This window comes from Chrysemys picta, chromosome 3 (genome assembly GCF_011386835.1).
Source record: "Chrysemys picta bellii isolate R12L10 chromosome 3, ASM1138683v2, whole genome shotgun sequence".
Lineage (NCBI taxonomy): Eukaryota > Metazoa > Chordata > Testudines > Emydidae > Chrysemys > Chrysemys picta.
In genome coordinates this window covers 84,097,319-84,124,187 of record NC_088793.1, presented here as the reverse complement: position 1 = coordinate 84,124,187, position 26,869 = coordinate 84,097,319, and the positions used below count along the sequence as shown (strand labels likewise).

At 39.8% G+C, this 26,869-nt stretch overlaps 1 protein-coding gene and 1 long non-coding RNA gene across 6 annotated transcripts in view; both read right to left on the bottom strand.

Annotated features, from left to right (window-relative positions):
- Positions 1 to 26,869, bottom strand: part of FOXO3 (forkhead box O3) — a 146,510-nt gene that overhangs the window by 93,915 nt on the left and 25,726 nt on the right. The gene's annotated exons all lie outside the window — the stretch shown is intronic.
- LOC135982630 (uncharacterized) overlaps positions 1 to 26,869 on the bottom strand; it is an 83,410-nt gene that overhangs the window by 32,693 nt on the left and 23,848 nt on the right. Inside the window, exon 1 of the long non-coding RNA XR_010600085.1 lies at positions 1 to 26,869. This exon is cut by the window's left edge and continues 19,584 nt beyond it; it is cut by the window's right edge and continues 23,848 nt beyond it. This is a non-coding gene — a long non-coding RNA (uncharacterized LOC135982630).

The following is a 26,869-nucleotide window of genomic DNA, read 5'->3' as shown; positions in this document are numbered from 1 at the left end:
CGCAGAGTTATTTCTAATAATAGATTCTGTATTTATATTTAATTCCTTCTTATTTTACGTTACCTTTCCACATTATCATAACAAATTCTGATTGATAGCTATACTCATGGTCAGAACTCATAGAGAACCACTCTGAGCCTACTACCTCCCTTCTCTGCTACCGCAAATGCTGGTCATACAGCTCAATATTTTATAATAATGCAGAATCTTTTTTTAGACTACTTTGGTCAGTGCATTTTGTACATCTCTCATAGTGTTATATTAACAACCAGTAAGATACAGTTCAATGCTGACTCATAAGCAAAATTATATTTCGTAAAGTTACGCTTTATTGCATTGCTATTACTGTATTCAAAACCAAACATAAAAGAGGTTTAAATAAAACAAAAACCACAATTTACAAAAAAATGGTTGTTAAGTGCCTTCCTTTCAGTCAGAGCTGCAAAAGTGCATCACTAACTTACAATCTAGCAACTGTGAAACAGAAACTAACATATGGACGATTTGCAAAACAAGTTACAAAAAATGGTGTTTTGCAGCTTTTATTTCACAAGGAAATTCAGCCTTAAAGTTCCTGCATTTCTAGCTGTGAGTACTAATTAGTCATAATCTGACACAGTCATTCCCCACACTAAAGAAGTAGGGTTTGATTGGCCTCTATCAGACAGAATCCTTATTTACCTTGCAGGTCTGCAAAATATGCTGAATTAGCCATTTGCTGATTCTACTCCACCTCTTTTAAATGTTTGGTTCCAAACTAGATTTATCACTTCTCATAAACAGTTGAGACTTTGACATGAAAGCACATTCACCCAATAATGATTTGCAAAAGCAATTAACTATTTAACTTTCCATGTTTATATTTTAGAAAATTAGCCCTCATTTCCTTGATCAAAGCTGACAGTTTCTGTTACTGAAGTTCATTGCAAAGATAGCTCTTACTTGATCTTCAGCTGCTTGTGGATGTATAGATAACAGCAGTGGCTGAGTACCCTTTTCCATCTTCATTTGGCAGAAGACTTAAGTTTTCCGGGGAGGTGGGGTGTCAGCTGGAGTATTGCAATGCCCTTTACAAAGAACCATCTCCTCTGGTTAGCTTCCCAGCTGACCAGCATCATCTTTGTCTTACCTGGATTGAGTGTCAGTCATTTTACTATCATCATCCAACCCTCTAGCTCAGACAGACCATGGGAATGCTGAATGACTACACCTCCTGGATCTAAAATAGATGCACAGTTGACTTTCATCAGCCTACTGGTGGCATTGCAGCCCAAAATGTCTCACTATCTCTGCTGGTGACCTGATATATGTCTCACTAGCAGCCTATGGAATGCCTTACAACAGAGCCCTCAAGGCAAAACCTCTAGGTCTTTGTAGGGAGAAATGAATACAACTAATTAAAAGCAACTTTGTGTATCCATGCCAGAGTCCACAAACATGCCAACAACTCATTTTCAACAGTATCCAAGGCAGCTAATAGTTCTAACACAATCAGTGTGGACAGTTGATCTTTGAACAGTTCCAAAAAGGAGTTAATCGGCCAATGAGATCAACAGTCTGTGCACTATATCCAGGCGAAGAACCACATTGCAAAGGGTCAAAAGAAATCTAAAGAGTAAAGATAGTGCCAGCACTGCTTCACCATAAACTCAACAATCTACACAGATCAGGAACATAGAGACAGAAAATAATTGTTGAGATTGTCATAGTCAACAACAATGATTTGGGCAATACAATTGTGCTCCCAAGAGGTGTTAACTACTAAAAGTCCACTTCAGTTCCCCATGCATGATTTTACTAGCCAGCCAGGCTGCATTAGTCCAAATCCATCTCTAGAACCTCAATAAGAAAAACAGCCTGAATTCAGTTCAGATGTGGCATATATCTGCCTTCATGGAAGAAGCAAATCTGGCTCAAGTCCAAGCCGTCTTGTTTATAAAGTAGACTAATAACTCCTTGCAGCAAGAAATATTTGACACTGCCTCAGGAGAGACCGTTCAGATGCACCAAACTGTCTACCGCCCAGAACAGTTCCATTTCTGGGAACTTCAGGCCTGACGTGACAGAGGAAAAGAATCTTTTCTCTGCTTTTATCACTGCTCTGGCATAAGATTCCAAAAATTCTTTATGCTGCAATCAGTTAGATTCAGAATGCAATTTCCATCATCTGTTCTTTAGCCTCCTCCTTTCCAGCTTCCTCTGGTGTGGATCATCTACCTACCAAAGTGACCTTCAAAGATGGCAGAGAAAAAAGGGACATTAAGGAGCCAATATATTACTAAGGACAAAAGATAATCAAGATGTTTAGTTAGAGATCCAGAGTGGTTTACTGGTGAAACAGCTGAGCAGTTTCACTCAATCATTTCTGAAAATGTACCACTAATAAGAGAATCCAACTATGTCTATTAATCTCTGAGGCCAGGCCATTAAAACAGATCCTCCACCCAGCTGGATGCAAAGTTGAGACCCAACCTCAAATGAGATGAGGTAATAGCATTATTTTTAAAAGATATTTGTTTTCGTTTAAAAGTTTGATCAGGAGCAAGAAAGACTACCATAAAGCTTTTAGATAAGTATTAAAAATGAATATGGGTGTGTTCCTTTTGCACAAAACCAGGCTGGAATTAGACCAGGATGAAATATAAAGATGAATTATTTGTGATAAGACAGATATCAGAGAAGTACATAGAACACAGCCGAAGCTATTACAACTTTACAGACTTCAAATAGGCTTTTGATAGCATTTGTCAGAAAGGGTTATGGCTAGTTATGAGAACATGGCATCCCCCCAAAATTGATCAAGCTGATAGAAAACATCTATAGCAAGTCAATGAGTGCTGTAAGAGTAGAAAAGAAGCTGACAGAATGGTTCAGGACTGTCGGAGTGAGACAAGAATGCACACTATCATCACATTTGTTCAGCTTGGTTCTGGAAGCAATAATGGCTGAGATGAAATGGGAGGAGTCATGTTATGTGGTAGGACAATGCATAACCTTAGATGTGAAGCCGATATTGATGTCACAGCACTGACCAAGGAGGATTTACAGAGAATAATTGATATGGCAGACTAGGAAAGCAGAAAATTAGGATTGAAGAATAACATGGAGAAGACAAAAATTATGGAAATTGGAAGACTAGAGAAAGAGGCAAAGATAAAAGTTGGAGACAAAGAACTAGATCAAGTGGAAAATTGTGTGTACCTTGGAGGACTAATATCAAAGAATGGGAATTGTGAAGATTACATAAAAAGTAGAATCGTACTAGGTGCTAGTCAAGATCTGGAAGGCTAAAGACATTGTGATAAAAACAAGAATCAGTGTACTGTATTTGAGACAACTATCACATCAATACTGCTGTATGGGTTGAAATGCTGGAGTATGAAGAAAGGCAATGAACGAAAAATTTTGACTGCAGAAATAAACTTGCTGAAGGGAATACTGAGAGTTTCAAGACTGCAGAAAATAAAAAATTAAGAGATAAGAAAACAGCTAGGGCAGGAAATAACGGTTTTACGGAAGATTCAAGAAAGATGTCTGCGTGTCACAAATGGACCCAGAAAGGATACCATGCATGGCAATACATATCAAAGTGCAAAGAATTAGAAACAGAGGAAGACTGAGGATGCGTTGGATAGATACAGAGAAGAACGAAAAGAACAAAAAGATTTAAAGATGAATGAAGCTATGAAGCTGGTACAAGATAGAAAATGGTGGAAAAAACTTAATTTGGCCCCATCATAGCTGTTGATCTGACAGACAGGAATCAAAGAAGATGAAGCTGGTATGAAAATCATTAGCGAAGCCATGTCTAGAGGGCAAATGGATTTTAGAATTACTTCTTTTGCACTATTCTCCTCGATCAAAAGTTGTAATTCATGGGTGTGATGTCATAAAACTAAGACCATATCATCTCTTTGCTGCATTGCACAGAGGAAATTAATCTTCTGAATATATTGGCCAAATAAGACAAACATAACAGTGGTGGAAGTTCAGAGTCATAAACTTTGTATGGTTGTAGTTCTACATATTGCGAGTGTCATGTCAGTCGAGACGGTGGGTTGACCTGGAGGGCAGTTGGTTTGTACTGTATCATCCTCCAGCAAACACACAGACCTTCTACTGGAAAATCCAGAGGAAAATAATACTGAGAGTTTCAGCATTAACCCTACAAGGAAGGGCAGGTCTGCCTATTATAGCACAACTCCTCAGTGAGCCATGTTCCAAGAGGGCCCAGGGCAAAGTCAAAAAGCTTGCCATTAGATTTGGTCAGGAATTTTCCATAAGAATGATATTCCAAAGGAAAATGCAGTTTCCAGAAAATTGACCTTTTCCATGGGAAAATTTTGATTTTGCCAAAAATATTTGATTTTCTTTCAGGAAAATCAAAATGAAATATTTCATTTCAGGTCAATTTGACCCCAATCAGCATATTTCAATTTTTAAATGACCTGTCAGATCTTGTTTTGAATCAGTTTTATAAAACATTCAACTGTAATTTCCTATGGAAGTTGTAGTTCCAGCCGCCATTCTCTCCTATGGGCCGAACTCCCTAGAGGATTATATCTCCCATAAGGCAACGCACTGATTTCTTTCTGGCTGAGCTAAATGATGCATGATGGGAGATGTAGTTTGGCCAGGGGTTTGAGCATTGGCCTGCTAAACCCAGGGTTGTGAGTTCAATCCTTGAGGGGGCCACTTAGGGATCTGGGGCAAAATCAGTACTTGGTCCTGCTAGTGCAGGCAGGGGGCTGGACTCGATGAGCTTTCAGGGTCCCTTCCAGTTCTATGAGATAGGTATAGCTCTATTATTTATTTATTTATTTATTTAAATTCAACGTTGAAATGACTCAAAACAAAGCATTTGGGGACATTTCAATAAAGTGAAACAAAACATTTTAATATTGTGAATGCTGAAATGTTTTGTGTTGATCAAAAATGTCAAAACAAAATGTATCAACATTTCTGAAATGCAATGTTTCAGAATTTTCATTCCAGAAAAAGGTTTGAAATATCAGCTGTTTTGAGATGAAAACAAATGTTGAAATGTCAGTTTCCCCCAAAATTTTGCTCAACTCTACTAGCCACGTAGTTGCTGAGAGACCCAGAGATTTCCTTACATTTCACATAGTCTATGTGCTTGTAGGTGCCTTCCACTGCCCCACAAGGGATGATGAATCTAGAACTCCATATAATTCACTGTGGGTATGTTTACTCAGCACACCACTGGTGGCGGCATGTAGGGTACATGTAGCTACATGCCACAGTGAAAAACAAGCTGCAGCCATACTGAGGTGTATAGCGACATGTGTCAGTGAAAGGCTCTGTTCCAGCAGCAGAGAGCTGTTGGAGCTTTTCCCTGCTGTATCCCCCACCCAGCAGTACCAGGTTTACAATGGCGCCAGTGGTGCCAAGCCCACATTCAAAAGGGGCCCTGGCACCCACACCGTGGCCTCACCCCCCCCGCTCCACCTGCGCTCTGCCACGAGGCCCCTCCCGGCCTCTTCCCATTGAGCCCCTAACCCACCACTCACTCCTCTCTAACCCCTCCCCATCTCGCTCCTCTCCACCCTCTCCCCCATGTGTGAGTCACAGGCAGGGCCTTAGGGGCAATAGGCCAAGCTGGAGTGGGGCCTTGGAGAAGAGGGTGGGTAGAGCAGGGCCTCAGGGCGGAGCGCAGGGAGACAGGGCCACAGTCTGGGCACCAGTGCCCACAAAAGGTTAATCCGGCCCTGCCTGCCAGAGCCTTTCCCTGCTGCCAGAGTCCTTCCCTTCAGTGGGAAAGGCTTCAACAGCTCTCTGGCAGGGAAAGGCTTCAGCAGCAAGGAGCTGCCAAAGCCTGAGGAACAAGTCACTACACTGCTAAAAACAGCAGTCTAGACAGGGGAGGCACTGCTTGGGTGTGCAGGGTACATACCCATTGGGTTCAGGCGGGTCTTTAATCCCCTCAAGCAATGCCTCACTGTCTACACTGCTATTCATACCTGTGCAAGGGGAGTGTGCAGCATATGTACTCTACATGCTACCGTAAGGAGGATGTGGTGTAGATCTATCCTTATTGGGAGTTTCTCCAAATATCTAGTCTCCTCCCATGGGAGGGGATGGTTTAGGCCCAAGTTTTTAAAACATCACATGTTAGTTTCCCATTACCTAATGACCATGAATTGCATACAAACTTCCTGACTCCTAAAGCAGTTAAAAATTGTACAGCATCTATATATACACATTTGCTCCATGCCTGCCAAATACAAATTATACTTTCTTGTGTGTACAGATGTACTTGAAAGTAGTAACTTATTAATGGAAGAATAAACAGGATTTCAGACATTTCAGTTCATTAAAAAAAGCTTAGAACAAAAGTATAATAAATCATACATATACAAGTACAGGCAATGTTGAAAAACTGGAAAGGAATCCAGAAAAGAATGATTTAAAGGTCTAGAAGGCCTGTTTCACAGTGAGGGAGTTAAGACATTCAATCTATCTAGATTATTTAAGAGAATATTGAGAGGTGACTCAATCATGATCCATAACTACTTACACAGAGAAAATTCCTCACAGTAGCGAGTCTCTTTAATTTAGCAGACAAAGGTATAACAAGATCCAGTGGCTGGAAGTAGAAGCTAGACCAATTGAGAATGGAAATAAGGTCCAAACTTTTACCAGTAAAGGGAATCAACCAACAGTACAACTTGCTAAGGGATATGGTCAATTCTCTATCACTTGCTGTCAACTCGAGATTGGATGTCTTTAAAAGATATGCAGTAGCTCAATCAGAAGTTATAGTCTTGATGCAGACATTACTGGGTGAAATTCTATGGTCTGTGTTAAACAAGAAGTCAGACTAGATTATCACAATTTTTCCTTCGGGCTTTAAAAATCTATGAACTCCCATCTATGCATTATCAGAACTCAGAAACAGTTTCGTAATTACCAAGACTACACACGCTTTTGCAGTAAACATAAATCCAAAGAAGAAACTTTCATTAGAATCACCAAACATGGCATGAAAGGAGGCGTTCTCCTGAACAATGATACAAGTGTCAGTGCCTGGGATGTGGGCAGTCTTGCCTAGTGTTTAGGGCAGGAGTCAGCGGACAGGCACCAGAGCCAAGGGTCAAAGCTGAAGTCAGGAATCAGGGTCAAGAGTTAGGTTACCTGGTGTTTGGCAAGGCAGGGGCAAGCTGGGGCCAAAGTAGGATGTAGGGGTGAGCAGGGCCGGCTTTAGCAGGTGCGGGGCCCCACGCCGGGACGCGAATTGTCTCGCGCCCCCCCCCCCCCCGCCCCGACTCTGCCCCCTCCCCGCCCCATTGGATCCCTCCCCAAATCCCCGCCCCAGCCCCACCCCCTCCCTGCCCCATTGGATCCTTCTCCAAATCCTCGCCCTGGCCCACGTCTTCCCCAAGCACACCGCATTCCTCCTCCTCACCCCTCCCTCCCAGGCTTGCACTGATCAGCTGTATGGCGGCGCAAGCGCTGGAGGGAGGGGGGAGAAGCAGGACGCGGCTTTTTTTTTTTTTTTTTCCCCGCTCCACCGGCAGCCCCGGATGTTGCGGGGCCCTCTTAGGCACGGGGCCCCATTCCAGGGAATCGGCCGAATCGGCTTAAAGCCAGCCCTGGGGGTGGGGGCAAGGCAAGCAGGACTGTGAACAAGGCAGGGGCAATTGCAGCTATGAGTGAATGCTTTTCAGAAGCCACTGAAGTGCTGCTGGAATTAAAGGCCGGCCTGCTGATTCTTCCAGCCAATCAGGCAGCCTATTACAAGCCAGCTGCGCTCATTAGGTTACACTTAGGAGACTGGCTCTGCTGCAGGCCCTGATTCCTGACAACAAGAGTTCATTAATCATTCCAAAACAAAAAGACACACATACAAAATGCATGTGAATCTAATGTAATTTCTCCACCTCGCATTACAACTATGGTAACTTACTATTCTTTTTGTTGCTTTGCAGATGATCAATAACAACCTCACAAAGTGCATTTACTTTTTTACTGTGAATAAATAAAGATAAAAAGTCAGGGCAGAGTTCTCTTTTAAAATCTACTATTTAGCTATCAAATTATATTTTGTTCTCCTTAAATGTGCTGAACTCCTACTGATTTATGTGTACTGTACTGCTTTCCTCCTCCATGTTTTTAAAGAACAAAACCCCTTATTTGTGTTACTGAGAACTTCAATTATTAAGACTGACAGAATTTTAATACTGTATCTAACTTATGTTTTACTGAGCATGCTGTAGGGTTACTTTCTGCTTTACAATCAGCTTGGACAATAAAACTAGACTGGTCAGCACTTTCACTTTCTGGTTCTTATGTACTATTGTCTGTATTTCCAACTCTGGAGGGGGATATGCTTAGTTTTGTTTAATTGTTTTCATTTAAATGAATTCTATTTACCCTTTTGTAATATCTCTTTTTAAAACAACTTTGTTGTTGTTTTGTTATTATTATTAATTATTTATTTGTACTGTGGTAACTCCAGTCATGGATGAGGGCCCCACTATGCTAGGCGCTGTACAAACACACACAGCAAAAAGATGGTCCCTTCCCCAAAGAGCTCAGTTAAAGTAAGTGACAATGCCCCTTTTGTATCCCCGGGTAATATACACATAGGTAAAAGAACTATACTACACAGAGACTCCAATGGCATATAACACACACTGATCTCTTGATCTCTCTCTAACACTCAGACACACCTCATCTCCCACCCCCTCCTTGCTGAGGTTAAATTGCATGTGCGTACACACTTGTTACTTGATTCAATTTCATCAAAGTTGCTGTTCAATAAGATGAACTATATATGACTCCATCATATTGCTCCATTAATGTTCATTTAATCTGATCTCTTTATTATACTCAATAATAAGGCACAGTTTTCAAATTTGCAATAAATTATTCATAGAAAAAACTGTCTGGTGACTTTTTCCTCCCCTTAACAGGAAAACAGAAAAATAACTATTCCTTTCTTTCTTTTTAAGAGAACAAGCTTTTTCTTAGTAATAAAAGGATCATATGACAATAGTTTTGCAGTGTATTGGGCAAGCTCTGTTGGAGTCAATCCAATTTCTATACAAGTACTGCCATCTTGACAACAAAGCACCCTTATTGAAACAGGCAGGCCTCATCTTAATTCTGGCACCACTGAATGGAGAGTACACACTGGCCAGGGAACAATGAACCAAGAAAAGAGTTATAAATCTCTAGTGACAACTGCACCCAAAGAAAAAGAAGATGCACTATGATAGCATTGTTTGCCATACTCCTTCAGACGGCCGCTTTCAAACAAAAGATTGCTTTTTACACAGAAAACAAAAATACTCTTTCCAGATTTTGTACATGTATACACCTCCCATCAACAATCCAAAACAATTATCCATGATTTCAGTAGGAAAATTTGAAACAGATCTGTATAGGAGAAAATATCCCATCATATCATTTCTTTTCTTCCTTTCCTCCCTTGCCTCACCAAAACAAGTCATTTAGAGATTTCAAACCTATCTTAATTTCCAGGACACATATAACTGGACTACTATGCAGTCCCAGAAAAAAATATCTAGGCTTTATTCACTTTGCATTATTTATCCTTCCCCAATACAGTCTAGTCTCTTTTCCTGCTGAGATGGACCCATGGACTCACTGTAGGAATTCTGTCTTGGGTTCCAATCCTAAAAATACTTATGCATGTGAGTAACTTTACTCACATGAACAGTCCCTGCATTTATTGGTTAATTCAGACAGGAAACAAAATGAAAGCCTCAAGTGATATGTTTTAATCTATCATTAAAACAGAGCAGTAGACACTTCTGGTAAAGGAAAAGAGTCACAAGATGCTTTAAATACCTTAAAGAACAAATAAAAGTATTCTACCATCTACTAATTGTCTTCTTCAGATGAATTTTCTAAATGGAGAAGAAATAATAAAAGGTACACAAGGGGAGTGGAGGGGGAAGGAATATTTCAAGAAGTGGACACAATTGTGCATCGCATCCTCATGTTAAGTAGTAGTGATGTGAAAAGTCCCATTGCCATTGATGGCACTACTCATGTGAGTATGTACCACTCAGCATAAAGAGTTGAATGCTTTTGGGCCTGATTCTCATTTTCTTAAGGCCCCTTTTTACACTGTTTTGGCAGGGCATGTAAAATGTAAGCCCCCTCTATTCTGCCAGAGCACTACAAAGGAGTCTTGGTGTAAATAAGAATCTGGCCCTGAATGACAGTAAATTAAAGCATTGCTCTTTGGGTATCAAGTCTGATTTTAACAGTGCTTGCAGCAGTTCTGGGAAAAGATACGGCAACTTGGACCTGTCCTGACCTAGGAGAGTTAACTGTGATTCCTTTTTAAAATGACTGCAGCTCTTCAGACTGCTTTCCTTATAGGATGGGTAGAAAAAACCAGCAACCTCCCCCCCAAACACACACAACTCCACTACCCCCAACCTTGTGAAACCTGAGAAACAGGCTAGCTCAGTCCATGAGTTCCAGCATAATATTCCTTATAACCTTTCAAGTATTTACTCAGGCAAATGTCAACTGAGAGTACAGGTATTTGTAACAGAAGAAACCAAATACAAGCATTAACAAAAATTAAATCCAGTCGTATACTCTTGCAAAATCAGTGTGTAAGGCTCTGCTTGTTAGTTCTGGTAAGAAATTAGGGAAAGTACTAGCTAAAAGCCTTTTCCAAAATACATCTCCATTACTAAATCGGAGCCAAATCATTTAGGGGGACATTTTCAAAAACACGAAGGGCAGCTGGGTGCCCAACTTCCACTAAAAGTCAATGTGAGTTGGGCTCCTAACTCACTGTGCATTTGAAAAATCTCCCCACTTATTGTCCAAATGGTGGTCATAGAAAGCACAAGGAAAAGCAGCTAAATTTGAGCCATTTCTGCTATTGTGTGGTTTCAAAAATCTCAAAAGCCAGTGTTGATTTACATATAAACTTTTTTTGAGAAGGGGGGGTTTAAAAAACAGAATTGGTATATACATATTTTTTACACATAACACATATACAGGAGAGGTAACAGAAACTTCACTCTTTCTAAATAGCTTTCAATTTACACCCATCATAAAGGAATTATTTCCCTCCCACTAAATTGCAATATCTTGGCAGCAAATACCAGAACAAAAGTTTAATCTTTCTAGACTAAGTCTGCAAAGTTGGATAATGTGAATGAGACCATTTTATGGGGTTTTTCTTTCAGTCAGTAATTGGGCTGAGAGGAAATTAAAGCAAGTTGCAGAGCTAATGAACAGATTTGCTCAGGCCAGCCATTTTGCTGTACAGTGAGAAGACCATGGCTTTCATTTTCTGATTAAATTAGCTTAATGCTCAGGTTGCTTGTGAGAAGAGAACTCTGAGTGTACAATCTGCAACAGTTGTCTGTAACTAATACATTAATCTGTATTTTTAAAAGATGCAAAAAATTAAAGGCATTAAAGGCATGGCAATTATTCGAGAATGCTATGGAGAGCCAAAGAACTAAAAAACCCAACCATACATAGTTAGCAAATAGGCATTTGGAATTGGATTTGATTTGTGTATACACACAGTATTTGCAAGGGAAAATGCCCTCCCCCTGTTCTCTAGAATGAGGGGCATGGCAGATGGAAAGGCAGATTCGTTCTATGCTTGACAGGCTCTTCCAAAAAAAAAAAAACCCCAAACCCACAACCCTGACACAAAAAGGTGACCTAAGGCAATAATTACCCAATCAGCAAATAAGGGCAAAAGGTTATCTACAACAGCCAAAAAGCTGCTAACATTGTTACTTAACGATTTCAGCCTTTGTTTGATGGTCTCAATAATATCAACTTTTAAGGAAAAGTTGTACCCAAAGAACAAATCAAGGTCCTACTGGGAAAACTGTGTGTGTGTGTGTGTGTGTGTGTGTGTGTGTGTGTGTGTGTGTGTGTGTGTGTGTGTGTAAATGGCTAGAGAAGGCTTCAAGTGTCAAATTAAAAACAAAACAAAATCACAACTTTGTTTAGTACAAAGTGTTTTTAGTCACAGCGGAGCTACTAAATTGCTCCTACCTATTTCAACTTAAAAGTTCTAAGAGAGTTAACCACGGCCACCACAAACACCACTGTGTGCAGCACATGCAAACCCACAACTGATCCATTTGATTAAAAATCCTTCCTCACCTGTGACTCTTCACTACCTGCCACTCTAAAAAAAATAATCTTAATAATGTTATCATAACAAACTACTAGAGAAGGGGATTTTACCCTTACTCTCAAGTCCAACATTATAGTTACCATCCTTCAAGCCAAAAAGGAGAGGATGTAACTGCTTTGGAGCCAGTCAACTTTGCTCCTTACTCAGACAGGAGGGGTCATGGTTGAGAAATGTAATGCCTAGCCAAACAAATAAACTAAAAGAAAGTGAGTAATCTCCAGGATTTATCAAGTGTCCCAAGACTGCATTAGGACAGTCAGTGCAAAGGAAAAGAGGAGAGAGGGTTTTAACTAATGGATATTTTGAAAATTTTCACAGGAGGCAGTGATAAGTACACAATACAATAACATTATGAAATCTCCTGCAGCTGATTCAGGGATTCCTGAAAGCAAAACACAAAACAAAACAAAAAACAAAACAAAAATGTTTTAAATAAAGAGATAGTAAGTAGTGACCAGCTTTATTAACATAAGCAATTAAATGCTTTAAAAATGAGCACTTTTAAAGATCTAACTTCTTGTGGTTTTGATTACATTTTAATTTTTTTTAGGTTCTGTCCTCACTAGGGTAAATTAACATATTTAGACTGAGACAGGGATGTCTGGGAAATAAGACTGATATGATACTAAATATCCATGTTACACTCCACCAAAATATCAAATGAGTTAAGAATTAAAAAAAAAACCTGAAGTTATCTCCCAAACTACATCCTAAACTCACTTTATTGTGCCTAGATATTACAAGGTAGAGGAACAGACTACAGCTGTTCAACACAAACTACACACAGCCTTTTATGATTACAAATTGCCAAAAAGGTAAATTAAGAGTATTTCTTCACTGCAAAGTTACCTTGACTTATAACTGGAGCATTGCCCCTAACCTGAGTCCCATCCACACACAAAAATTTTTACCTCAACCTTGGAAGTGCTAATTGATTGTCGGGGGACCAGTCTGACATTCGAGCTAAGACATGCTGTGTGGATTCAGCTTAAAACATTTTATTTGACTTGGAGACTGGATAGCTATGGGGGGATAGGGAATCTTTCACCTCTAGACCTGAGCTAGTTTACACCCAGCCAGGACAGACTCTTTAATAATCTACCATTAAATGAACCGGTAGCACAGCCAATGCATTGCAATGGATATTTCAATGCCCTCTGCCACACACACACACAGTAATGCTTTAAAGCAGTTTTAGTGGTGGTATGTGTGAAATAAGTTGGTGGTCTCAATTCCATTTATAGTAAACAAGACTCTGATTGATAAGAACTCCTTCCATAGTTGACAATCTCATCAGAAATGTCAAGTAGGGAGTTGGCTTGGAGACTGAACTACCCTTTCACCCTGGAGACATCGTATCAGAGGAGTAGCCGTGTTAGTCTGTATCCACAAAAACAAGGAGGAGTCTGGTGGCACCTTAAAGACTAACATTGCATTGCTGCTGCATGTGCTGTACCTGGCCTGGTGCTGACCAGAGGACTTCATTCTCCAAGCCTGTCAAACCAGCACCTTTCAAAAGGCAATACATTTGCTTTTTTTTTTTTAATTATTCAATTATTTCTGAGTGAAAAGAGAGAAACAGAGACACGCACATTCCAGTCACTGGAATTTTTCCCAAGACAATTTAAATCAATTAATTCAAGGTTTACTCCAAAACTGTAGACGGTGGGGGGAGCTGGAGGAGAAGCCATCCAATACTCTCAAGACGCAAGCATGTAAAAGTACACACAACTTGTATTTACTTGTAACAATATCTTTGTTATGAGGCAGGCTTTTCCACTAATGGAGTCTATAGGAGGGGGACAAGAAACTGAATACATGTATGGAGGAGCCACCATACCTTATTATAAACAATTTAAAATACATTTAGTTCTGGGTTCAGACTCTGTATGCCAGGTTTCAACATGGACTAAGTTATCACAACTGAATTATGATAAGATTAATTATGAACTTCTTAAAAAAGAGTGGTTTCTTGTGTTAATACTGGCTATCCTTAAAGAGAGCAGCTCTTGAGATTGCCACTTTAATTTCATGTGCCAAGCAATTAAATCCTTAAAGTCACTTAAAATATATAACAGTACGGATTCCCCAAGCTCCTACGGGGTGGCGGCTCTACCCCAGTTCATTTTGTACCCTCACATTTACCTTCCCTTATCAAACCAAAATGACTGCAATTTATGATGATTTAGTTAGGGATTGGTCCTGCTTTGAGCAGGGGGTTAGACTAGATGACCTCCCGAGGTCCCTTCCAATCATGATATTCTATGATTCTATGAATGGAACTACTCACAAGCTTAACTTTAAGCATGTGAGTGCTTGCAGGACTGTAGCTGAAAACAATTTTTTTCATAAATTTCTTCCATTTTTGAGACTATTTATTAGTTTGTTCCTATAGATTCCCCCAAAATCTTGTGAAAAGCCTGAATAAAAGTGGAGTCTAAAATTCTAAATAATTGATGTCATTGTTAAATGTTAGCTCCATTTGACATGCCCTTTTGTCTTGATTTGAAAGGAGGCAAAAGAGTATCCTGTGTTAAACCAAACATATATCAAATTCTAGAGAAGTCATACTAGTGGAGCCACAGTAGGAGAAGTCAAAATTACAAGCAAGAAAACCTTTGCTTTTCTCCTGCTTTGAATTCACTACTCTGGATAGAAGTCATAACTCAAGGAGAGTAGCGAACTGTGACCTCTATCCACGTAAGAAGGTTAATAAAATAGTTAAACATGAAAATTGTCTTTAAAAACAAAGAAAACAGAAAGGTGACAGTAGGTCAAATACAACTAACCACTGAGTAATCCTCTAGAATTAGTCTGAGATTTAAAAGATGTTCTAAAGTCCATTCAATTAGATTTAAATGCAGAAATTACTTCTATCCAGAAGAAATAATGTCACCTATCTCTATAGAATATTCACTCTATTGTGATGTAATTATAATTATTAATTCATGTATTCATCCTGAAATGCACTAAGAGTATTTCAAAGTATCTGTTGCCCAAAAATTGTATAAAAAAATAGCAATTCTATTTTGTAATGCACAGGAAAAGAATGTATTGAAGGCTATTTAGAAACACTGTAGGTTTCCTCTAAAGAGGGCCAGAGTTAATCCATCCATCATGTTGCATATGTTCAGTAGAATGAGTCACAAAATGTCAACGGAGATTCCTGGATTGTTGGCATCCCTGTCTGGATAATGGGATCATTTAATCCATCTGGCAACATAAGTCTTGGAGGATAATGTAGTCCTTTTAGGATACTGCCACATACCATGAGAAAGGCATGTAACATCCTCCATAGATTAGAATGGTTTAGATATAAGCTACTGTACAAACTTTTTCCTGAGAATGAAAATATATTTCTAAGTGGTCAAAAGATTATGACTGAAAGAAGAAGAAGAAAATGACTGCTTTAAATGAGTTCATTTTTGTATGTGGGGCACAATCTAGGGCTGATATATGGATCTCATCTTATCCAGACAGCAGAAAACAGGGTCTTACAATTGAAACAACATAATTCCAACAAACTTAACCCTCCTACTGAACTGAAAGTCATGGGACTGGAGAGCTAGAGTTGTAAGCTATGAAAATGCTTCTTTCAAACATTCAACTGAAGTTTTAATGAGGACTTGTAACATCCCATTCGAGCATTCTGGGCTCCCATGTTATCTTATAGGTAAGCAATTGTGAGGTACAGCTACAAAACAGTGAGAAACAGAATCATAGAATCATAGACTTTAAGGTCAGAAGGGACCATTATGATCGTCTAGTCTGACCTCCTGCACAACGCAGGCCACAGAATCTCACCCACCCACTCCTGTATCAAACCTCTAATCTATGTCTGAGCTATTGAAGTCCTCAAATCGTGGTTTAAAGACTTCAAGGTGCAGAGAATCCTCCAGCAAGTGACCATAGGCACCGACTCTATGGGTGCTCTGTGGCTGGAGCACCCATGGGGAAAAATTGGTGGGTGCTCAGCACCCACCGGCAGCTCCCTGGCCCCCCCCAGCTCACCTCCGCTCTGCCCTCCGCCTCCTCCCCTGAGCACGCCATGTGCCCACTTTTTCCCCCAGCTCCCAGCACTTGCGCTGCGAAATAGCTGTTTCGCATAGCTGGGAGGGAGAACGCGGGGGGCTCGGGGAAGAGGCGTGGCCGAGGCGGGGATTTGGGGAAGGGGTCCAATGGGGCAGGGAGGGGGCGGAGTTGGGGCAGGGACTTTGGGGAAGGGGTTGGAATGGGGGTGGGGCAGGAGCGTGGAAAGGGTGGAGTCAGGGCAGGGCCGGGGGCGCACAAGCACCCACCGGCGCTGGGGAAAGTTTGCGCCTGTGCAAGTGACCTGTGCCCCACGCTGCAGAGGAAGGCAAAAAATCCCCAGGGCCTCTGCCAATCTGCCCTGAAGGAAAATTCCTTCCTGACCCCAAATATGGTGATTAGCTAAACCCTGAGCATGTGGGCAAGACTCACCAGCCAGACACCCAGGAAAGAATTGAATTCTCTGTAGTAACTCAGATCCCACCCCATCTAACATCCCATCACAGTGCATTGGGCATATTTACCGCTAATAGTCAAAGATCAATTAATTGCCAAAATTAGGCTATCCCATCATCCCCTCCATAAACTTATCAAGCTTAGTCTTGAAACCAGATATGTCATTTGCCCTCACTGCTCCCCTTGGAAGGCTGTTCCAGAACTTCACTCCTTTGATGGTTAGAAACCTTCATCTAATTTCAAGTCTAAACTTCCTGATGGCCAGTTTATATCCATTTGTTCTTGTGTACATATTGGTACTGAGCTTAAATAATTCCTTTCCCTTCCTGGTATTTATCCCTCTGATATATTTATAGAGAGCAATCATATCTCCCCTCAGCCTTCTTTTGGTTAGGCTAAACAAGCCAAGCTCTTTGAGTCTCCTTTCATAAGACAGGTTTTCCATTCTTCGGATCATCCTTGTAGCCCTTCTCTGTACCTGTTCCAGTTCGAATTCATCCTTCTTAAGCATGGGAGACCAGAACTGCACACAGTATTCCAGATGAGGTCTCACCAATGCTTTGTATAACAGTACTAACGCTTCTTATCTCTTCTAGAAATACCTCGCCTGATGCATCCGAAGACCGCATTAGCTTTTTTCACGGCCATACCACATTGGCGGCTCATAGTCATCCTGTGATCAACCAATATTCCAAGGTCCTTCTCCTCCTCTGTTACTTCCAACAGATGCGTCCTCAGCTTATAACAAAAATTCTTGTTATTAATCCCTAAATGCATGACCTTGCACTTTTCACTATTAAATTTCATCCTATTACTATTACTCCTACTGGTTGCAAATGAAGACTGCTGCAGAAGAGGAAAGGTTGCATGGTATGTAGCGCTGAGACTTGAACCTAAGTGACTTCCTTTTCAGACCTTGTGGGAAAAAATGTCTATATCATAACTGTACGATAACATCATGGAGAAAAAGAGGAATCATATTTTATCCAGGATCATTCTGGAGCTAGAACTTCTGAATGGTTCAGACCAAGAAGTGACAGTTTACTTAAGTCTCAGGTGAGACACTGCAAGTAGTGGAGAAAACGGAACCCTATTAAATCAGATTCACTACAGTTGGAAAGATACATTGTTTGACGTTGGCAGAGCTATGATCTAAGAGCTGCTAGATCTTATTGACTTAGCTAATCTGCTAGAAAAAGTGCTCTGGCCCGGATGTACAGGGCTTGGAAGAGAACTACTACTCACCTGGTAGGATAGAACCTACTTGGTCTCCCACTGGGACCTGTGCTAGGGAAGGTGCTTAAAGGTACTTGTGCTTTAAAAACCTATACAGCTCTTATAGTGATCCTCTGCTGTGGACCAAGCAAACTATCATAGAGGTTCCCCACACCCAGGGGTGGAAATAATATTAAACCCTTACTGGAATGGGGGCCCGGAGGGTCAGGGCCTCGGGTGGAAGGGGCGGGGCTGGGGTCAGCCTACCCCAGCCAGCCCATTCGCGTTGCCTAGCCCATGCCACCAAGCGATCCGGCGCGATTTAAAAGGGCCCGGTGCTCCAGCCGCTGCTGCGGTAGCAGCGGTGGGTGAGGGAACTGTCTCTAAACAGTGTACAAGAGATTTTCATCACAGAAGGAAGAGTGGGTTATAATGAGGAAGTCAGATAAGATACATCCTTGAGGGCCTTCTCTGAAAAGACCTGCTTTCAGTTTAAGCCCCTTGAAAAAAGGGAGAGGATTTTTAATAGGCAAAGGTAATCTGCCTCAAATACTGACTCCATTCCAAATGCAAAATGCTAGGGGGAAAAAAGAGAAAAAGAATCCCTTGTAAAAGGTTCCTATAAACCCTGTTCCAAAACCCATGGAAGTCAATGGAAATCTTTCCATTGGTTTCAATGGGGTAGGATTAGGCCCAAGGAGAACAGAAGTGGAAACATTTGCTCTTTTCCATGAAGAGGGACATACTGGGGAGCGTGTTCTCAGTTCAGCAAACATGCCAGCAGGAGAAGCTTTATGGATGTGTTTACACTAACCGTTTTTTCCCCTTGTAATTTCCTACCATTGCTAGCAACAGTGAAAGATCTAGTTTTAACCAGCATGTCATCTAACCTTGCTAAAGCTAAGACTAAATCCCATTGGCTAAAACACTGACAGCTTGTCTACACTAGCACCCTTGTGATGGAGCTACACTGGCAGTGATAAGTGCGGGAAAGCTTAAGAAAAAGAGAATGGTGACGACAAGGTCTCAGTTTTGAAAGGAAAAATGGAATTCTGTCTCCATTCCACTAGAATGAACAGAAATACCCATGACTATATGTAGAGTAGATGATACAAAACTGGAAAAACCTCTTTTATCAGACTCAATATCAGCAGATTATCTCCTGAATAAAGTATGTTTTCTGTGAAAGACACCAAACAAATAAGAGTAGTAACAAAACAGTGACTCTGTAAATGACCTCGGTAACTTTGTTCCGATAGCACCACTGGAATGCACAGCCCTTTTCAGACATATAAGACAGGGACCCTACCCCACAGAACTTGCATTCAAAATTACACATATAACAAAACAGCAGGGTGGATAATAATAAATGATTTGTTTTGAAAAAAAAAAAACTTAAAAATCAGATTTTTATTTAGTTATTTAAATTATAAGTTTTTCTTTTTAAAAATAAACCTGCTTAAAATGAATTTGAATTTAATACAAAATATGTCAAGGCCTAAACATAACATCTCTTAAAACATCTAAATAAAAGAGACTCATTGATTCAGCATATTTATCTATCAAAAACTTTGAATTGAAGGTTGCTTTTCTACATAAAGAAAAAATGGGGAAACAGAATTTTTTGAGGTCATGCTTTATAAATATGGCACAACAGGTCATGTATTGTATTAAGGGCTTGTTTTGTTTAATAAAAATAAATTTTATATGCTGTTTTTGTGTGTTTAATTAAATTCCAGTTACTGTCCCAATGCAACTTGACATGAGCAAAAAAGTTAATTATCTAGTAAATAAGCAATATATCATTCACCATTTTCTAACATACTAAGAATGTACAATTTAATGGTTATGTCAACCAATGAGACTGCACCTTTCTTTAGAAAATAACTGAAGTACAAACAGACAAGTTGATGATTTACAAGCAATCCACCCTGCAAAAAAGAGTTACGAAAAACACTATTAATAGGGATAGAGAAGGTGGATGAGAGGACACAGCAGTAAACAATGGGAAGACACATGACAAAAACCTTTCCCTGAATATAGTCGTTTGACAAATGCAGGCTATCAAAGCTATTCAGTCATGGCATTTTCACACAGCAATTGTACAGCCAAAGACATTACTTTTAGTAAACTTTGTCAGCCCTCTCAAGTCATTTGTTAAATGTAGGTTAATTGCAGAACACAGAGGTGACAGTTTTAGTGAAAACCTTCTTACTCTTCTTCACTTGCTACAAAAAACAATAATTTGCATTCCACACCAAGGATGGCCTGCAAAATACTATGCTACATGTGTTCTCTAAAAGAGAGATTGAAAGAAACATGAGCTTCAAACTACACACTGAATCTTTCAGAATCAATTAAAAATACTGAAGTCTTGATTTACTAAAACTCAGTTTCTAGCATAAAAATATTAGTACATCTATCTACAAGATTTATAAAAATTGTTAGCTTTACTTACTAGGAACCAAATTCTGCCTACAATTACATCCATCCAACCCCTGATGTCTTCAAACTGAAGTACAAACTATTGTCCTGATTTTCACAAGTGTTGAACACCCAGATTTCCTGAAATCAGTGGAAATTGCAGGTGCTCAGTATCTCTGCTAATCAGGTTGTGAACTCTTAGATTTCCTCAAAATGTCTTCATTTTGTGTATTCAGAAAGTACAGTATTGTGCTAATGTCTCAGCTCCATTCAATTACAGATATGAGCCTTGCATTTATTTAAGGAGCTTTATAAATATTTCTGAACAGTGGTTTTAATTTGTTTCTAATGTTACTTATTTAAATAAAAAAGACACAAAAAATTTAAACTTTGTCCCTCTGTGGCTCAATCTTGTCATGCCACATAGGCTCTAAGTGTAGAGTAGTATTTAGAAAGAGCTGGAAACATGCCAGATTAAACAAAGCTGGATTTGGGAATGAGAACAGCTAGTCAATTCCACATTGCTATACTGACCTATATTAACTCCCAGTCAGCTGAGCCAAGCTAAAACCAGTTGGCCAATGAGGTGAGGGGGAGGGAACGACCAGAAGCCTATGGAAAACAGCCAATGCAGCACAGCTCAGATTTGCTTTATGTATTTTTAGAGATGGAGGAGGCAGTAAGAACAAGAGCAGCATGGCCCGAGCAGTTAAGAAGAAGGGGAAAAACAGCTGGCTCTTACTGTACACCAACCTTCTTTAAGCTAGTCATGTGGGAAACTGAAAAGGAATCTCAAAGAACTCTTATGCAACAAATTTCGTCACAAAAACAAATATAAACCAAATTCAACCAAATCTAATGTTGCACCTTCTGCGTAGCTCTGCAGACCTCAAAAAAAAAAAAAAAAAAGAAAGAAAGAAAGATGATCTTTTTGTTCAGAACCTCACTGCAAAGTTTAGAGTCAGGAGATGGAATTGATAATGGAATAGAGTTTTTCATTTCTAGAGCATCAGATGAAATCCTGGCAGGTTGCTCCTAGTCACTGTCTGATAGCTGTTCAGAAGCCTGTGAAAAATGACTTGGTTGTTTTAATCCAGTTTCCAGTGGATTCCAAGGTAGCAAGAGCTTTAGATATAAGATAGACAGGCATCCTTGTCCCAAAACTCAATACAACTGGGCAGTAAATGGAACCTGTAGCAAAGAGACTGAGGACTGAATGGAGCATGGAGATTAAATTACCTACATTCCTAGAAATGATTCATTCAGATAAAAGTTGAGGACTAGGGGCAGAACAATGTCAAGTGGTTTGCCTTTGTTCTGCATATTCTGCAAATAAGTATTTCAATTTCCTGTGCACTCAATCTAGCAACTTTCTCCAGTACTAAAACTTCTATAAAACGTGTTTTTGCACAAACCTACTCCATATTTTCTGTATGTACTGAAAAGTATTTGCTATCCATTTATCTCTAAAACAAACACCCCACACACACACGGTTCCAAAACTCTCTTCCTGCTGCCCAATAAATACTTAATTCCATTAAAAAAGCAGTGGTTCATTTTTACTCTCTTGCGCTTAAGCTTTTAGTTTCAAACGTTCTTTGGTTTTAAAATTTTTTTTTTTATACTCCATTCTACTTTTGGAAAGCAGCACACAACTTCAAAAATTCATTCAGTAAACAATTAAAAAGCACACTAGATTTCTATTTTCTATGTATTACTTAACGGAAGGGCCTTTTTGTTATCCCACCCCTCAAGTATAGTAGCACACAAGGAAATCAGAAGTTAGAATAGGAAAAAAAATCTGTACCAATGAAAGTTCACAGCAGACACTCTTAAAAAGGCACCAAATGCTCAAGAGATTTGGGAGAAATTACAAACATGGATGTAATAACTACATCTTAACTTGATACAATCATTTCCTCCTCATGGACTGCTCTGAAGAAAGGCATATCTGAAATCTTGTCTAACTATATAAAAATGTCTGTCCGGATCAAAAATATTTTACAAAACAAGGAATGACATTTTACCAATTCATTGACCACCATGGTATTTGAGGGTGTAGACACTTGAGACACTTTGCAGGACTAGGTCCCAAATTTCTGTCTTTACAAACATTTTTCCATCAAAACTGAATGCAACCTGAAAAACATTTTGAAGCTGTTATGTACAAATATCTCCTCCAAGTAAAACCTTCCAACTATACAAAGCTTGTAGCTCATGCCACACTTGTTTGGTTACATATGTACATGTGATATGCTATCATAGAATGTGCTAGCCTTTACCAGTGTGTCAATGGCATTGCATCATTATCACAAGAACAATAAAGCTGTCTCTCCATTTTTTTGTGAAGTCTAATTTCATTGCAATATATATTTCTTATCACACATCTATCTTAATTTCATTGTGGTATACATTACTTATCACACATATAGGCTAACTTCATTGCAATATCTATTTAGCACACATCCATTTTTTCTCCAACACAGACACACACAAAAAATAACCCTGTCTCAATCCTAAATATGTCATGATTAAGCTTAAAGACTGGCACCCATGTTATTGACTGTTGTTATCCCCTTAGGTCTCTGAGATTACTGCTTTCACTGACCATGATCAGAGCTCTCTTAGGAAATGTGCTGCTTTAAATGGCTTCTCAGATGGCCTCTCAAATCCATAGCAAATGGTGAATACTGCTAAGAGGCCCCAGCTGTAGCTGACAAATCCTAGTACCAAAATATCTTAAACTCTTCTCTGTGTTAACAGAAACTAAAACAGGTGTGATAAACACTATCACACTAGGATACTGTCCTTAGTTATTGTTCAAAGGACAAACACATGCACCACTCTTCCTCCATCCTGTTTTCAAAGAACTCAATAACTTTGGGTCGACAATATAAAAAGTTTCCCTTGCCAACTTTAGCATGTTACTTTGTCCACTGTGTAACTTTATTTTACTGGCAAGTACTCCTCTTAAAAATTACAGTGAAAAGTTAGGCTTGCTTGCAATCACTGATCATTGAACAGCATGCTAGAATAAGACAGTAACTAGAGAACATGAAGCTGAGAAGGCATCTTGCACCAAATGTAAAATGACTGACCAAATTTTTTTTAATATATTCTACAGTTTCTTTAAAATAAAGTTTATGTCAAGTGAAAATCCCTTTGTTCTGCATTTAAACATTACAGACCAATTCCACCCCTGGTGTGACTCTACTAAAGTCAATGGGGTTTTCAATCAGACATGGATTTCCACCTTTTATTTTAAAAAAGAAATACCCTAAAAGTTCTCTAGATCCACATTCTTTTAATTTTACCAGTTAAATAATTAGAGTACAATTCAGCATTGGGTGCTGTTCCAAAAACTCTGATTGAACACTGCAAGCTGTACATCCCTCAATTGCATTCATGTTATTACCTTTATCCTTTTCCTCTACTTTGACAAGTTGTAACAATTTAATTAGATTTAAGACAAGAAGTTAACCCATGCTATTATTCGTGGCCATCGCTCAAGGTATTATTTTTAGCTGAAGAACACTGATGGAGGAAACGGTGTCCAGGCAGATTTTCATGTACAACTTCCTGAATTTGTGACCGAAACCTGAACTTCAGGCAAAACTTTAATTTAGGTTCTGATCCTTTTTGACCTCACAATGTAGTAAGAACTCTATTTTTTGTGCCTGTAGCTTTGGTGTCTCCTGGTTCTATAAATCTAAAATTCAACAGGAACATTAGGAGTAAAACAACAAAGCTTTATGAGACTCAAGGTGGGTGAGTTAATATCTTTTAGTGGACCAACTTCTGTTAGTAAAAGAGACAAGCTTTTGAGCTCCACAGAGCTCTTCTTCAGAGCTCTTCTTCTTGGTCTCTCTCACCAACAGAAGTTGGTCCAATAAAAGATAATACCTCACCCACCTTGTGTCTCTCATACCCTGGGACCAACACAGCAAAAAGCTTTATAAATTATAACCCCCACTTATGCAGGGGTGAAGCAGAACTACCAACTTCTTCGAATTCTTGAGGAGTTTTGGGGGGGCTAGAAATGCACATAACCGTATGTGTGGGAGGTATCATGTTACCAGAGCTTCATGTTCTCAGACTCACTTGCAATCTTCACTTCATAGTACAGAACAGTCTGTGCTGCACACCATATAGGTTTCAGATGAGAATTCCAGTGTCTGCAGGGATTTTTTTTATTCTAGAATATATTGGACTTTACTGTCAAGCATTTCAGTGCAGCTGCTATTCTCTGGTTCTCTTAAAATACACATAGTAGGTACTGTACTATCACACACACAAACATTTACTTTCCTACCACAGCTATTTATAATTAAAGTAACTTTCCCCCATTTATGATTTCATTTCCTCAATCTCAGCCCCATTCTGCAACCTTTAGAAGGTGCTCAGCACCTTTCAGGAAAGAACTAACTTTTAATATGACATGAAGCTTTCATAATTAAATTTTAATCTAGTTAGACATTTATAATGTAATAACAAATTTCCTTAAGGGTGACCTATAAATCATTTTTTAAAAATTAGGCTTGAGTCATTTTTGCTTCTTTATGTTGGAGAAAGAAAAAAAGGCATTTGAAAGTTTTTTCCTCCCTGTTTAATTTAGAAATATCAGGAATGACAACTCTGGTCTTCTTTGGAGTTGCTGGATAATTTATTGGGTGTCTCAGATGTGTCTACACTGGAGATTTGACCTGATTACAGTAACACGATCCAATGGCTAGAAGTCTAAACTAGACAAATTCAGACTGGAAACAAAGTGACTTTTTTGTTTGTTTGTTTACAGAGAGGTTAATTAACCATTGGAATAATTTACCAAGGGTCCTGGTGGATTCTCCATCACTGGCAATTTTTACATCAAGATTGGATGTTTTTCTAAAAGATCTGCTCTAGGAATTATTTTGGGGGAAGTTCTATAACCTGTGCTATACAGAAGGTTCGACTAGATAATCAGAATGGTCCCTTCTGGTTTTGGAATCTATGACTATTAACTTATTAATCTAATCGATGGCCAGCAGCTGGTGTAGCTGCATTGGAGCAAATCCCAGTGTAAACCAACAAAGCCACTGTGTGCAGTGCTGCTTCTTATCTCTGCCTGAAACCAAAGAATATCAATTTATTGTTTCTGGAAAGAGGAGTACACACTCTTTGACAGCTATGAATGCCAAAGGGGGTGTGGGGGGGCAGGAGGCTTAAATGACAGATTCCATCTGTGTACCACAAAAGAAGTTAATGTAACATGTAATGGTTCCCAAAAACAAAATGCAATCTACTACTGGATTATAGGCCATAATGATCCTACGTACAGTACAGAAATGTTTCCCCGCCACTGGTGTCTGTACCAGTTCTGGCACTTCAGGCTTTAGGAACTCAGACTCTAAACTCTCCTTCCCTACCTTGATGCTGAGACCCTGTGGTCCTGCTGAATGCCTTCTACTGAGTGCTCAAAAGGTATGATCAGGAGACAGAGGTTTGGACCAAGTTCTAATGTGATATAGAGTGAACACAGCTGAATGGGAAGGCTGCATTTATACTGACAGTGTGTAGGGTATGTGAAGCTACACGCTGCAGTGTAAAGCCTACTGCATCCACACTGCGGTGTGCAGCTACCTGTGCCAGGGAAAGGCTCTGGCGTGTGGGGGGAGACAGTGGGGAAAAACTTCAGCTACTCTCTGTTGCCAGAGCTTTTCACTGCAGCGAGGAAAGGCTCTGGCCACCTTTCACTTCCAGCTCCAGCAGCGGGGAGCTGGCAGAACCTTTCTCTGCTGCCCCCTCTGCCGGAGACTTTTACTGCGGCGGGGGAAGGCTCCAGCAGCAGGACAATACACAGCTAAAAACAGCAGGGTAGATGGGGAGGCATGGTTTGGGCAAGTAGAGAGCATGCAGGGTATATACTCACGTATACACCTACATCTTCGGGCATGTCTTCACTCCACTGGCCTAAACTGTGCCTCACCGGCTACACTGCTGTTTATACCCGTTCGGGCGGGAGGAGGAAGCTATGCGGGTATGTACTCTACATACCACTGAAAGGAGTATGCAGTGTAGATGCACCTGAAGAGGCATGCAGTGGCTAGTGCAGCTGAAATGTTTCTCTGATACAGCTGACTATCTCTAAATATTCACTACACCAATACCCACATTAGGAGCCAATTCACAATTGCTACTTATATAACTGCTGAATATTAGTATTACTGTACCAATACGCTAACAGAACACAATCCAGCAAAGTGCTAAACACCACAGCAATGGAAGGTACGTGCACTTCACAGGATCAAGCCAATATCCTTCTCAAACCACCTGATGCTATCTCCCACTCTTCTTGGACTGAATCCATCAAATACAGCAGGATACACGTGTGTACAAATATACTCCCAACTCAATGTTTACAGAAACAAGTTTGTAATCTCCCTAAAAGCAACTACTTTACATGATCCTTAATTCTCCTTTTCCTTGCATGTAAATTCCATTGGACTTTATCATTAAAGACTCTGCATGACAACTCTACAAAGTTAAGTAACAAAAATCTCTCTCGGCTGTAGGAAAGTGGTGCAA